General features: G+C 42.6%; 1 long non-coding RNA gene across 1 annotated transcript; it reads left to right on the top strand.

Annotated features, from left to right (window-relative positions):
- The first annotated feature begins 3,963 nt into the window (after positions 1-3,963).
- Positions 3,964-8,273, top strand: LOC138986390 (uncharacterized). Its single transcript, XR_011463234.1, has 3 exons — positions 3,964-4,068; positions 4,229-4,382; positions 7,986-8,273. It is a non-coding gene; the product is annotated as an uncharacterized lncRNA (long non-coding RNA).
- The last annotated feature ends 6,596 nt before the right edge of the window (positions 8,274-14,869 follow it).

Genomic DNA, 14,869 nt, shown 5'->3' with positions numbered 1-14,869 from the left:
TGTTGTGATCCACACAGTCAAAGGCTTTGGCATAGTCAATAAAGCAGAAATAGATGTTTTTCTGGAACTCTCTTGCTTTTTCCATGATCCAGCAGATGTTGGCAATTTGATCTCTGCTTCCTCTGCCTTTTCTAAATCCAGCTTGAATATCTGGAAGCTCACAGTTCACGTACTGTTGAAGCCTGGCTTGGAGAATTTTGAGGATTACTTTGCTAGGGTGTGAGATGAGTGCAATTGTGCGGTAGTTTGAGCATTCTTTGGCATTGCCTTTCTTTGGGACTGGAATGAAAACTGACCTTTTCCAGTCCTGTGGCCACTGCTGAGTTTTTCAGGTTTGCTGGCATCTTGAGTGCAGCACTTTCACAGCATCATCTTTCAGGATTTGAAAGAGCTCAACTGGAATTCCATCGCCTCCACTAGCTTTGTTTATAGTGATGCTTCCTAAGGCCCACTTGACTTCACATTCCAGGATGTCTGGCTGTAGCTGAGTGAACACACCATTGTGATTATCTGGGTCATGAAGAACTTTTTTGTACAGTTCTTCTGTGTATTCTTGCCACTGCTTCTTAATATCTTCTTCTTCTGTTAGGTCCATACCATTTCTGTCCTTTATTGAGCCCATCTTTGCATGAAATGTTCCATTGGTATCTCTAATGTTCTTGAAGAGATCTCTAGTCTTTCCCATTCTGTTGTTTTCCTCTATTTCTTTGCATTGATCATTTAGGAAGGCTTTCTTATCCCTCCTTGCTATTCTTTGGAACTCTGCATTCAGATGCTTATATCTTTCCTTTTCTCCTTTGCCTTTAGATTCTGTTCTTTCTCAGCTATTTGTAAGGCCTCCTCAGACAACCATTTTGCCTTTTTGCATTTCTTTTTCCTCGGGGATGATTTTGATCACTGCTTCCTGCACAAAGTCACAAACCTCCGTCCATAGTTGAGACACTCTGTCTATCAGATTGAATCCCTTGAATCTATTTGTCATTTCCACTATATAAAGCTGAAAGGTGAAAGGGCTAAAGTGAAGTCACTCAGTTGTGTCCAACTCTTTGCGACGCCATGGACTACAGCCTACCAAACTCCTCCATCCATGGTTTTTTTCAGGCAAGGGTACTGGAGTGGGTTGCCATTTCCTCCTCTGGGGGATCTTCCTGATCCAGGGATCAAACCGAGGTCTCCTGCATTGCAGGCAAACGCTTTACCATCTGAGCCACCTGGGAAGTCCTTCCACTATATAATCGTAAGAAATTTAAAATGTTAACTCCTAATAAGTTGAAGTTACTTTGAAAGGATGATAAGAGCATTCTAAGTATCATTGAGGGAACATGGATTATAGGATTTTGGTGTCTATCTGACTTTTTCCAAGACAGAGACACTTTTATATTGGTAGTACAGGACTCCGGGAATCTGGGAATAAAATTGGCCATATGCGTACAATTCTGTGGAACTAGGTTCTTTTATTTTGTGACCGGTGCTGCTCCAGAAAGATTTTGATTTAGTCATTTGTTTTTAATCCCCATTTGTCTTTCTTTGTATTGGATAAGACCTTAGTTGGACAAAAGGTGGTGGTGGAGGTTTAGTCACTAAGTCGTGTCCCACACTTGTGACCCGATGGACTGTAGCCCGCTAGGCTCCCCTGTCCGTGGGATTTTCCAGGCAACAATACTGGAGTGGTTTGCCATTCCCTTCTCCAGGAGATCTTCCCAAACCAGGGATCAAATCCAGGTATCCTGCACTGCAGGCAGATTTTTTACTGACTGAGGTTCCAGGGAAGTCCTGGTATACAAAAAGTTCAGTTCAGTTCAGTTCAGTCGCTCAGTCGTGTCCGACTCTTTGCGACCCCATGAATCGCAGCAGGCCAGGCCTCCCTGTCCATCACCAACTCCCGAAGTTCACTCAGACTCATGTCCATCGAGTCAGTGATGCCGTCCAGCCATCTCATCCTCTGTCGTCCCCTTATCCTCCTGCCCCCAATCCCTCCCAGCATCAGCGTCTTTTCCAATGAGTCAGCTCTTCGCATGAGGTGGCCAAAGTACTGGAGTTTCAGCTTTAGCATCATTCCTTCCAAAGAAATCCCAGGGCTGATCTCCTTCAAAATGGACGGTTGGATCTCCTTGCAGTCCCTTGGAAGTCCCTTGGAAGACTCTCAAGAGTCTTCTCCAACACCACAGTTCAAAAGCATCAATTCTTCGGCGCTCAGCCTTCTTCACAGTTCAACTCTCACATCCATACATGACCACAGGAAAAACCATAGCCTTGACTAGACGAACCTTTGTTGGCAAAGTAATGCCTCTGCTCTTCAATATGCTGTCTAGGTTGGTCATAACTTTTCTGTATTCTTCTGCAAATATAAGGTAGGACTGTATTCTGTTGGAATCTGCTATCATTCATTGAAAGATTTATTTTCAGGTTTACAAACTGTTTATTTTCTCTAACATTTGAGCATGTTTCTTTATAAATGACGGGATTCCAGGGTGGGAGTGGAGTGCTTTTCCCCTTTCAATTTTCTTTTTTTAAAAAATTATGTCAGTTAAACTCCACTTTAGAATTGTGGTTCAGTAAACACATTTTGCCTTATGGAGGAAACAGTGTTAAATTTGTTATTTTCAAGCATGTTTCTTTATGGTTAAACGTGATTTCTAAATGTTACTTTTTATTTGTATTTTGCTTTTGGTATGGCCAGATATTCAGCTTGTTTTTCGTTTCTGATGTTTTCAGAAAAATCAAAATATTTTCATTCCCTAAAAAAGAAAAAGAAAAATTGGTTCTTCCCTGTTAGAGTTCCAAAATTACAGCAAGAGACTTCAACATGGTTCTTTCAGAACTGATGGAACATTTCAGTTAAATGTCACAAAAGATATAAAAAATTTGGAAAAGAAAATTCATTCAGAACTACTCGGTCTAAAATATTTCACGGAACAGTGGAGGGATGCTTGTACTTTATAGCAAACCAAGATTTTCTACCTTCTGAAACTTCAAGGAAGCCTCAGAAATGACACAGCAGTAAAATCATATGGATTATTATACATTTACCATTTAAGTTAGTATAGCATAAGAGGTAAAGAACACACTTGCCGGTGCATGAGACCTAAGAGACACAGGTTCGAGTCCTGTTTGGGAAGATGCCCCAGAGGAGGAAACGGCAACCCACTCCAGTATTCTTGCCTCGAGAATCCCATGGACAGAGGGGCCTGGCGGGCTACACTCCATGGGGTCACAAAAAGTCAGACATGACTGAAGCAACTTCGCAAGCAAGCAGAAGCAAAAACAGAACTAGAAAGTGCTTTTATTGTTTGAATTTAGAAAGAATTTTCCTTTTAGGGGCCTTCTGAAACAAGGGCCCTTACAAATGAACTTGACCAAACACAGCTGTGATTTTGTGGTAAGGCATAAATAAAATTACCATAAAAACTGAGATCTTTTGCAAGCTGTTTAAATAACAATTGCTTGTAAATTCTTGGGGCTTCAGTTGATACCTTGGAAGTCACAGAGAGGAGGATTATGGTGACATGAAGCATTTTTGAAACATGGACTTTAAATCAACCCACCCCAGGGGACATCCCTGGTAGTCCAGTGGTTAAGACTTTGCCTTCCAGTGGAGGCAGGTCAGGTTCAATCCCAGGTCAGGGAGCTAAGATCCAACATGCCTGCATGTGGGCTAAGTTCCTTCCATCCTGTCTGACTCTTTTGCGACCCCATGGCCTGTAGCCCACCAGGCTCCTCTGTCCGTGGGATTTCCCAGGCAAGAATACTGGAGTGGGTTGTCATTTCCTCCTCCAGGGGAATCTTCCCGACCCAGGGATAAAAGCCACTTCTCTTACGTCTCGTGGATTCTTTACCACTAGCGCCACCTGGGAAGCCTATTCTTAGGGCTACTGGTCTTGTTGGCAACTGGGGTGTGGTTTCTGCAAACATTTTGAAACTGAACCTTCATTGTGGGCTTGCAGATTGACTCTAGACTGAGAACGCACAGCCAGAAACGCAGACATCTGTCTGCAGGCTTCTCAGACTCCAGAGGTTGAACCTGGGTTGTTTCGGGGCACACGGTGGAGTCCGTGTCTGGCTACGGAGGTGAGTGATCCACATCGGGGACCTCTGTGAGCAAGCCTGGCTGACGTCCCAGACACCCACGGTCAGTGCTGGTAGGCACGACTCAATGTTTATTTCCACCTCCCATCCGTGCACGCAGCAGCTTGTGTAAGCCTCTGCTTTCTGTCTTTTCTCATTCCAGGACCCAAGTGGAGAAATAGCTCTTTCCGTGGGAAGTTGCCACAAAGGAAAAAAAAACAAAAGAAAACAGGAGTTGGCACAGAACCCCGCAAGGACACTGAAAATTTCTTATCAGGGGTGGCATGTGGTATGCCTGCCAGAGAAGAGGTCATGGGGTAAGAGCTTGACGTGATCTCTTGTACGTCTCAGGGTGGCGGTCGTTGAAATGTAAGTGCCTCCCGGTCAGTCATCACTTCGGCTCACACTCATGTGACAGTCACGAGCCCTGTTGTGCCCTGGGCCCTGAAGTGCACTCAAGAGTTACTTGCAAAAGAGAGACAGATGGACACTTGTTTAGACAACTCTCCTGAAGGATTTTGCAAGAGAAAAAAGAAAGTGTTGCAGACTTGGAGACACACAGGTGCTAAAGAAACTCTTTTCATTTAGGAGGAAAAACCAAAAGAAATAAGTAGCATGCCAGAAATAAATGATTTAGGAAAGAGGGAAATAATCACATGTAACAAATATATGTTTCTCAGACCACACAGAGTGTTGTCAGCAAATCTGAAAAAAAAAAAAAGCTTAAAATTTAATACTTGCTCAGGAAGGTTGCGTTAGTTAGGATTCTACAAAGAAATACAACAACTAGGATATGTACACAGTGAATATATATTATATATAATAAACATCTCTAAGTCGCTTCAGTCGTGTCCGACTCTGTGCGACCCCATAGACGGCAGCCCACCAGGCTCCCCCGTCCCTGGGATTCTCCAGGCAAGAACACTGGAGTGGGTTGCCATTTCCTTCTCCAATGCATTAAAGTGAAAAGGGAAAGTGAAGTCGCTCTGTCTTCTCCGACTCTTAGCGACCCCATGGACTGCGGCCCACCAGGCTCCTCCATCCATGGGATTTTCCAGGCAAGAGTGCTGGAGTGGGATGCCTTCTCTGAAACATCTCTAATATACCTAATATTTATAATATTTATATAATATAATGGTCTTTCCTGGTGGCTCAGCAGTAAAGAATCCACCTGCAATGCAGGATACGTGGATTCAATCCCTGGGTCAGGAAGATCCTCTGGAGAAGGGCATGGCAACCCACTCCAGTATTTGTGCCTGGAAAATCCCTTGGACAGAGGAACCTGGGGGCTACAGTTCCTGGGGTTGCAAAGAGTTGGACACAACTAAAGCCACTTAGCATGCACACATATATAGTGTAATATAGTTTGTATAATGTATAATGAATATATAATACATATAACAAGTATTAGAGATTTGTATTATATATAAGATATACTATTATAGTAAACATAAACATGTTTATTGTGTCATATATAAATTTTTTTTTTTTTTTAATATATAAAATTTAAGCTGAACAAAGCAGAGTATTTTTTTGGTACACACGATCATGTTTATTGTGTCGTATATAAATTTTTTTTTTTTTTTTTCCTTTTTTAATATATAAAATTTAAGCTGAACAAAGCAGAGTATTTTTGCACGATCATGTTTATTGTGTGATATATAATTTCTTTTCTTTTTTTAATATATAAAATTTAAGCTGAACAAAGAGTATTTTTGCATGCACATAGAACAACTGACTGAAAATTTTAAGTACATCCTTGTTGGCGTGAAACATGACACTAATCCATCCTTGGAAGAGCGTGCCTATTTACATTTTATGATTGACAAACAAAAGTAAAGGCCCAAGGACACTACACGTGGCGTGTCCTTCCGTAAAATGTGGGCAAGCACAGCTCTTTCAGAATTTCAAAGGAAACGCATCTAATATTCACCAGTTCCACACAAACGGCGTGGCCAGACTCTGATTTTTCCTGTATGGGTGGATCTGTTGGATGTGAGTTTGCAAAAGGCCTGATACACTAGGTGGGGTGTTTCTTGGACCATCACTTTCACGGGTAGAAAAATCTCATCCAAATCTTGCATTTCTGGGCAGCACTTGAGACACAGTGACGACTATGGTGGTTGAGAACTTGCTGTTTGCACAAGTCACCACGTAGATTGCCACATGGAACAAAGATTTAAAAAAAAAAAAAAAGAGAAGAAAAAGAAGTTCTTGCAAAATGGTTGATCAGCAAAAGCTGGTTTTTATAGAGAAGCCTGGACTATGCACAAATTAATTCAAGACTTTTTTCCCCCAATTCAGTAGTGTGCTCTAGGTACACAGACCTTCCTCAGAGTTAGCGCATCTCATGGCCAGTACGTGCACTCTCTATATTTCATGTATTTGTCCTTGTAAATGTACACCAAACATACGCATGTCTGTGTGTGTGTGTGCACTCGCACACGCATGCGTGCGTGCCTGTGTGTGAACACACGCATGCCCGTGTGCACCCAAACAGCTTCCCATGTCGCATTTAGCATCAACTTGTAGAAAACTCCCGGTATATTAAAATTGGAGATGAAAGTCAACAATCTCTGTTTGTTTTTGTCTTCTGTTAGGATGGGCTTTTGTTTTGTTCCGTTTTAACCTTTTATTTTGAGTTAAAGATGTCTGTTCCCTGGGTGGGGAAGATCCCCTGGAGAAGGGCATGGCAGCCCACTGCTATATTCTTGCCTGGAGAATCCCAGAGACAGAGGAGCCTGCAGGGATACAGTCCACAGGGTCGTCGTACAGAGTCGGACATGACTGAAGCGACTTAGCCCACAAAGATGTCTTTAACTCTGAGATTAAAAGACAGTTTTGTGGCTTTTAATGTTTTTCCTCATAGAATGTGACTGTCGAAGGAAATGCACCACAAATTGCTTTTAAAAGTACAACCCCTCATTGAATTTTACTAAATGGCAATTTTTTTTTTTCTTGACTCTTTGGGAGGAAAAAAAATGTGGCTTTCCAAACTTCATTCAATACATCTTCCTGTACCTTTTAAGAGTTCTTTATAAACACTCCAGATGCTTGTTTGGGTTTACTATTGATTCCTTTAAAGAAACATATTTATATATAAAACCCTCTTTTTATTGTAATTCAAATAGCTTCTCAAGTCCTCTTTCCTTGAGAAGTCAAAACTGCACAATTTTCTGCTATTTTTCACTTTCATTGTATCTGAAGGTTCATTTTTGACAACTGTCTTCATCGCATAAAATATCCTTGAGTGTTCCATATCTATCTTTTTTTAAACACGAAGCTACGTGTATGTATGAAGATTTCCTCTAAGCCATTCCCTGTAAAATGTTGTTCAACCAAAGGCTTTATTTTTGCTTCCCTTAACAGGTGTGGTTATGATTGTAAAAGGGGACAGATTTAAAAGGTCCCTCTTTAAACATATTTCCATGTGCTGCTCATAAAGAGAAGGGTGTTATACATAAATTCCCACAGACGTATCCAAATCATGAATATTTTAAATACTGAATTCCAGGAAGCAGGCAATGTGTCCCGTCTTCTTTGTAGACTAGAGGCTCTTATCACCTATGGCCTAGGGATCTCTGTGTACAAGTTAAATGAACTCCAGTGCTTTAAGTCTATTTGAAGCATTATGTAGGCTTCCTATTTATGACATAATTTCAATGACACCTGGTAAATGGCCAAGACAGGTTTTATCCAGGGAGGCAGCATTTGGTTGAACACAGTTGGTTGATTTTTCTGCAGGGGAGACAGAAACAAACAAACCAAGCAAAAAATCACTTGTTATTTTTAAAATAAATATTTCAGAGGTTTCAGTAATTTCTGTAAGATAGACTAAACCGTTTTTATTTTTACTAACTTCTCTGTAAAGTATTTCTTAAAGGTTTAAAAAAAAAAACACTTATTTATTTATTTTATAGCTCACTAGAAAAGACCCTGATGCTGGGAAAGATTGAAGGCAGAAGGAGAAGAGGACGGCAGAGGATGAGATGGTTGGATGGCATCAGCGACTCAACGAACATGAGTTTGAGCAAGCTCCAGGAGCTGGTGATGGACAAGGAAGCCTGGCATGCTGCAGTCCATGGGGTCGCAAAGAGTTCGGACACGACTGAGTGACTGAACTGGACTGATGGCTGTTCTGGGTCTTTATTGCTACACGCGGGCTTTCTCTAGTTTGGGGGAGTGGGGACTCCTCTCTAGTTGTGGTGTGCAGGCTTCTCATTGCAGTGACCTCTCGTCACAGAGCATGGGCTTGAATGCCCCTGGGATTCAGCAGTTGTGGCTCCCGGGCTCCAGAGCACAAATTCAATATGACTGAATAAATATTCCATTGCATATATCTACCACACTTTATCCATTCATCTGTCCGTGGGCGTTTAGGTGGCTTCCACAGCTTGGCTATTGTAAAGAGTGCTGTATCTTTCTGGATCAGAATCGCGCTTAAATATATATGCCCAGGAGTGCACCGCACATTTCCAACAGATTGGGTTTTTAATACGTCTTGTTCTCTCTTCTGTCACTCAGGTGCCATGAAGAAATACTTGTCTTTGATTGCCGAGTATTCAGATTTCCCAGATAACTGCTTTCATTGGTTTGGAACTCAAGTCTGTTTTTGACCGTAGAATGTATCTGATAGAACTCCAGCCTTTGAAAGTATGTTATTATTTACTCTATGACCCAGAGACTGGCATATCGCTGTGGGTGTTTCATGGGCGATTGAAGATACGGTGTGTTCTACACTTGGGTGAAAGTTCAGTTGATGAGGTTCTGTTTGTCACACCCGTGAGTGAAAGACGAGGGCCGGACTCTGAATCAGTAGTGATAGATTTGTGTATTTTCCACTTTAGATATCTCTGAACGGTGTTTGTCTATTTTGAATCTGTTATTTGCATACATATATTTGCAATCTTTTTATGACTTGCCTGTTGATTTAAGTGCCTTATCATTAGCAAATGTCCACTCTTATGCTTCGTGAAGTGACAGTCGCTCAGTCATGTCTGACTCTTTGCGACCCCACGGACTGTATAGAGATCTTCCAACCCAGGGATCGAAGCCAGGTCTCCCGCATCGCAGGCGGATTCTTTACCGTCTGAGCCACCAGGGAAGCCTGAGGTCTTCTTTGTCTACTGTTAACACAGTTACTTCAGCTTTTTTATAGTTGAAAGTCCCTGGCTCAAATGGTAAAGAATCCACCTGAAATGCAAAAGACCTGAGTTCAATCCAGAAAGATCCCCTGAAGAAGAGCAGGGCAACCCACTCCAGTATTCTTGCCTGGGAAATCCCCTGGACAGAGGAGACTCATGTACTCCAGTTTATGGGGTTGCAAAAAAAACAAGAGAGAGAGAGAGAGAAGAGACGGAGGATGAGAAGATGGAGACAGAGGATGAGATGGTCGGATGGCATCTCCAACTCAATGGACGTGAGTTGGAGCAAACTCTGGGAGATGGTGAACGACAAGGAAGCCTGGCGTGCTGCAGTCCATGGAGGTCACAAAGAGACAAGACTTTGTGACTAAACAACAAATAAAAAACAGCTTTCTTATGCCTCTTGTTTCCACAGTAAACTTTCCTACCCACTCAATTAATTAATCTGACCACATTGGGTCTTAGCTGTACCATGCAAGATGTAGTTATGCTGCATAGGATCATAGTTGAGCCTCATATGAGCCTCACCTCATAGTGGTTGAGTCCCCTAACCGGGATCAGTAGTTGAGACTCCCAAGCTTACTTGCTGTGTGGCATGTGGGATCTCAATCCCTTGACCAGAGCTCAAATCCACGTCCCCTGCAGTGGGAAGCAGATTCTTAACCACTGGACGGCCAGGGAAGTCTTCCCACACACTTATTTCAAACTTTCAGGAATCTTGTAACGAACATGAATCTCTTGTAGTCTCATGGTGCTGGGTTTTAAACCTTGGTTGAGGGAGAGTCCCTTGGACTGCAAGGAGATCCAACCAGTCCATTCTGAAGGAGATCAGCCCTGGGATTTCTTTGGAAGGACTGATGCTAAAGCTGAAATTCCAGTACTTTGGCCACCTCATGCGAAGAGTTGACTCATTGGAAAAACTCTGATGCTGGGAGGGATTGGAGGCAGGAGGAGAAGGGGACCACAGAGGATGAGATGGCTGGATGGCATCACCAACTCGATGGACGTGAGTCTGAGTCAACTCTGGGAGTTGGTGATGGACAAGGAGGCCTGGCGTGCTGCGATTCATGGGGTCGCAAAGAGTCGGACACGACTGAGAGACTGAACTGAACTGAACTGAGTGTATACATTACATACAGGCTTGAATGTCTTGATGTCATTTGCACTTTTTCTCTAACTTGATGAGCTATTATATACATGGACCGAATCAGTTTAAAAGGAACACTTGAGTGAGTTTGAAGATCGTCACCACATGCTCCCCGCAACGAACCTTGCACAGAACACCCCCGGCATCCCAGACTGTCCCCACAAGCCCTTTTTCAGACACATCCTCTCACTGTTTGTAGCCTTCAGGCAAGCAATGATGTGTTTTCCATCACCAGACACCGTAGACGGGACATTACAGAACAGCAAACACAAGAAATAAGACAGCATGTCCTTGCCCGTGTTTGTCCTCCTGGCTCACCAGTTTAGTTTCGAGAGCTGCAAACATCGAGGTGTCCAACCACCCTGAAGCTACGCATTCATGTGTGCCAAGTCACTTCAGTCTTGTCCCACTTTCTGCAACCCCACTGACTATAGGCCCCTCTCCTTGTAGCTCAGTCGGTAAAGAATCTGCCTGCAGTGTAGGAGACCCAGGGTTTGATCCCTGGGTCGGGAAGACCCCCTGGAGCAGGAAATGGCAACCCACCCCAGTATCCTTGCCTGGAAAAACTCACTGATGTAGAAGCCTGGTGGGCTACAGTCCATGGGGTCGCAAAGAGTCGGGCATGACTGAGCAACCAACACTTTGACTGTAGATCCCCAGGCTCCTCTGTCCTTGGGATTCTCCAGGCAAGAATACTGGAGTGGGTTGCCATTCCCTCCTCCAGGGGGTCTTCCCGACCCAGGGATCGAACTCAAGTCTCTTGCATCTCCTGCATTGGCAGGAAGATTCTTTACCACTACTGCCACCTGGGAAGCCCATGTCAAAATTTAGGTAATCCCAAAAAGTATCTCACAGAACAGAATTCAATGAGGCTTTCTGTAGTAAATTAGAGAGCTTAATATTCTTTTTCAATAACAAAATAAACCTTATATGTGCCCTGACGTATACAGCATTAACTGGCTTGTTATAAAAATCATGATCCGTGAAATAAACACTGGATTAAAGCATGCAAACAAAACAGAAGGTTGATTAAAATATATCCAGTCTGTGAAGTGACCAGCAAGCTGTCACAATGAATTTCCCAGTAAAAGACAAGGAGGACTACTGATGCACAAAATAGCATGGACAAATAAAAAAAAAAAGGTAAGAAAGAAGAAAAAAAAAAAAAGAAGCAAGACACCATAAAACAAACTTAGAGAAGCAACAGTCGATCCCCACAGAGAAGCAACTGTTTGGGGTCGCAAAGAGTCAGATACAGCTGAAGCGAGTCAGCAGGCATGCGTGCACACCTTTGTCAAGACCCATGGACAGGTACACTCAGAATTGAGTACCTGTAAACAAATAGATGGGGAAACAGTGGCTGACTTTATTTTTCTGGGCTCCAAAATCACTGCAGATGGAGACTGCAGCCATGAAAGTAAAAGACTCTTACTCCTTGGAAGGAAAGTTATGACCAACCTAGATAGCATATTGAAAAGCAGAGACATTACTTTGTCCACAAAGGTCCGTCTAGTCAAGGCTATGGTTTTTCCAGTGGTCATGTATGGATGTTAGAGTTGGACTGTGAAGAAAGCTGAGTGCTGAAGAATTGGTGCTTTTGAACTGTGGTGTTGGAGAAGACTCTTGCGAGTCCCTTGGACTGCAAGGAGATCCAACCAGTCCATCTTAAATGAGACCAGTCCTGGGTGTTCATTGGAAGGACTGATGTTGAAGCTGAAACTCCAATCCTTTGGCCACCAGATGCAAAGAGCTGACTCATCTGAAAAGACCTTGATGCTGGGAAAGATTAAGGGCGGGAGGAGAAGGGGGCGACAGAGGATGAGATGGCTGGATGGCATCAATGACTCGATGGACATGGGTTTGGGTGCACTCCGGGAGTTGGTAATGGACAGCGAGACCTGGAGTGCTGTGATTCATGGGGTCACAAAGAGTTGGACACGACTGAGCGACTGAACTGAACTGAAACACATATAGACAGTATAATAATTTATTTTTAATTTATTTCTAAATATAAACATATATGTGTTTATATATAAACATATATATATATATATATATGATGACTTGAGGAATAGAAAGAACTATGAACAGATCAATAGCTCTATCATAAATCCTGTAATAACTTTATGTTGTGTGTGTCCTCCACTGTGTCTCAATCTTTGTGACCCCAGGGACCATAACCCACCGGGCTCCTCTGTCCATGGGATTCTCCAGGCAAGAATACTGGAGTGGGGGTTGCCATTTCCTCCTCCAGGGCATCTTCCCAACCCAGGGATGGAACTCACGTCTCCTGCATTGGCAGTCAGATTCTTTACCTCTAGTGCCATCTGGGAAGCCCAACAATTATTAATATATCTTCAGTTCAGTTCAGTCGCTCAGTCATGTCCAAGTCTTTGCAACCCCATGAATCGCAGCACACCAGGCCTCCCTGTCCATTATATATCTTAGAAAAATCTAAACATGTTGCTTCCTTGGAGGCAAGAAAATAGAAAAGACTTTGCATGAGTTACCTAGAACTGGAGACGCCAATGATCTAAGTGAACTTTGAGATGGTCATCTTTCTTTTTAAGAAACCTCCAACTGAGGCATGTTAATGACTTTGCTTTATGTTGCTTTAAACACATTTCTTTTATCGGAGGTAGTATTTTTGAGTTTGTCATCATGGCAAGCAAAATGTAACCTGTATTTTATGGAGCATGGTGATACAATGAAGATTTGTGCTTGTTTGTTCAACCCAAATATGCAGATAGTATATGAATTTATAAACTAGAACTCTACAATGAATTGGGTCATAAATACATTCTTCCACATGTTTTGTACACACATATAAAAATATTATTACCAGGAGTGGCCATGACCATTTGTTTCTCTGTCAGATGTCCTTTATAGATTGCAGTATTGATTTTGTGTGTTTGCAGCTCAGTTGTGTCCAACTCTCTGCAACTGTATGTAGCCTGTAACCCGTCCTTGGAATTCTCCAGGCAAAAATACTGGAGTGGGTGGCCATTTTCTCCTCCAGGGATCTTCCTGACTCGGGAATCGAACCTGGGGTCTTCTGCATCACACGCAGAGATATATTATGGAAGCAATTTCCGCATTTAAGTCAATTCAAGTCATAGTCTCTGGATGACGAGCTAGTAGTAAAAATGCAGCATCAAATCTAAAAAGCCATTGAGGGGACCTCCACGGCAGTCCAGTAGTTGAGACTGTACACTTTGTGTTGCAGGTTTGGGATCAATCCCTGGTCAGGGAACAAAGCTGCCACATGCTGCATGGTGTGGCAAAAACCCGAAATATAAACCAGAAGCAATATTGTAACAAATTCAGTAAAGACTTTAAAAATAGTCCACTTCAAAAAAAAAAAAAATCTAAAAAAAGCAGCACTTGAATCATGTCTTTATAATATATTAATAATAACTAATATGATAATCAGTAGTTTAGCTAATCTTTGTGCAAGAAATGACCACAGAAAAATAGCCAGTCACTGGAGAAAGTGTGATTTCACTGGGCCTTTCTTTCAGTCAAGCATCAGATGGTAAAGAATCTGTGTGCCAGTGCAGGAGATGCAGGTTCGATCCCTGGATCAGGAAGATCCCCTGGAGAAGGAAATGGCAACCCACTCTAGTATTCTTGCCTGGAGAGTCCCATGGACAGAGGAGCCTGGAGGGCTACAGTCCACGGGGTCACAGAATCAGACTGAACCAACTCTGCATGCAAGAACTGTTGATCTGAGGAAACTGAATTCAATATCTTGTGGTAAACAATAAAGGAAAAGAATATGTTAAAAGGAATGTCTGTGTGTGTATAACTGAGTCATTTTACTGTTCAGCAAAAATCGGCACAACACGGTAAATCATCTATTCTTCAACCAAAAAAAATTTAATTTCAATAATTTAAAAAAAAAAAAGAATTTTCTCTGTAGTTGCAGAAGTCATTCAAAGATTGTAACCATATCCATTGAGATGTTATCACTCTACACTTGTTCATTGTCTCTTCGTTGAGATATGTTCATTTTGGGGCTTCCCAGGAGGTGTTAGTGGTAAAGAACCCACCTGCCAATGTAGGACACATAAGAGACACGGGTTCCATCCCTGGGTGGGAAACATCCCCTGGAGAAGGAAATGGCAACCCACTCCAACGTTCTTGCCTGGAGAAGCCCATGGACTGAGGAGCCTGGTGGGCCACAGTCCATGGGGTCACACAGACATGAATGAATGACTCTCACTCAATTGCGTCATTAAGCCACGGTACAGACTGGATTCCATATGTTGTCTGTGTAAATTCTTTGTCTCTTTGTGGTGTTCACTCAGAAGCCGTCTGCTGTCTTGGGAGTTGATTAGGAGAAAGATAGGAGTTTGGGTTATATCTTTATTTTCTGCAAATGCATATTTTTATACGTAAAATCCATTTCACATTGATCCATCGTTGGTTAGGCCGTGATTGCACTGTGCAGGAACCATGCTGAACGCTGTCTCGTTGTAACTCACATATTGTTAGAGGAAGCAGCTGAATA

This window comes from Bos mutus, chromosome X (assembly GCF_027580195.1).
Source record: "Bos mutus isolate GX-2022 chromosome X, NWIPB_WYAK_1.1, whole genome shotgun sequence".
Lineage (NCBI taxonomy): Eukaryota > Metazoa > Chordata > Mammalia > Artiodactyla > Bovidae > Bos > Bos mutus.
The sequence above is the reverse complement of the archived record's forward strand: the minus strand, read 5'-3'. Positions and strand labels throughout refer to the sequence as shown.